Source organism: Mirounga angustirostris, unplaced genomic scaffold (genome assembly GCF_029215605.1).
Source record: "Mirounga angustirostris isolate CCGP_5_RB_7025 unplaced genomic scaffold, mMirAng1.0.hap1 SCAF_10, whole genome shotgun sequence".
Taxonomy (NCBI): Eukaryota; Metazoa; Chordata; class Mammalia; order Carnivora; family Phocidae; genus Mirounga; species Mirounga angustirostris.
In genome coordinates, this window is record NW_026991718.1 from 85,081,903 (window position 1) to 85,082,769 (window position 867).

The window sequence follows — 867 nt, forward strand, 5'->3', positions numbered from 1 at the left end:
GACCACACTGTCCCGCGAGGGTTCCACCCCCTGCTTAACCACTGGAGCGAGGTCCCTCAGCGGAGCCGACTTCTAAAAGTTCCGATTTTGTGCTCCGCGGCTCTATCACTTGCCAGAAGCGGCCGACGGAGGCCCCTCCCCCACCGTCTATCCTCCCGAATATTGCCTCAGATTCACTTCTCTGCACGTTCTACCTTCCAGAAAGTGGTCACTTTTCTGTTCAGAGAGTTGTTGTTATCTTTTCTTCGATCTCCTGTTGAGTTTGTAGGTGTTCAGAATGTTTTGATCCCTATCCAGCTGAATTCCTGAGACCAGACAAAATCCTGGTCTCCTACTCCTCTGCCATCTTGCTCCTCCAGATCTACTGTATCCTTATAATAAAGTAAGCTACGTCACGTCTTGGCCTTTTGGCTAAAATCAAGTGTAGTACCTTTTCTTATCAGTTTAATATCTGAAACATCCTCAATCCAAGGACAATATACTACATGGATTTTTAGAACAAGGAGATGGAATAGGAGTTTGCTCTGTCCACTTCATGCATCAACCTGGTATTGCAGTAATTCCAGGAATGGTGCATCCTCATCGGAGGATAAAGAAAAAGTAAGCTAGAGATAAAATAAAATGTTATTTACTGTATTGTCCGGTATTTAGCTCTATGGTAAGTTTACATCAGCTATCTGTAAGACTAATCATCTGTTAGTACCTACATCAGTATTGTCTTATATGATACAAAACACCATAGATGGTACATGTATTATTAGCACTGAGCATCAAAAATGAAAAGATAATGTATAGTATTTGTGTGCATAAGTTTTGATAAATTTTAACTTTTTATAATAGATTTTAGGTATTTTATGGTAGTCAATG

The 867-nt window shown here is 40.6% G+C and overlaps 1 non-coding gene across 1 annotated transcript; it reads left to right on the forward strand.

The window, feature by feature from the left end:
* The first annotated feature begins 391 nt into the window (after positions 1-391).
* Positions 392-582, forward strand: LOC123852239 (U2 spliceosomal RNA). The gene has a single exon (XR_006792845.1). It is a non-coding gene; the product is annotated as a U2 spliceosomal RNA (small nuclear RNA).
* Positions 583-867: the final 285 nt, after the last annotated feature.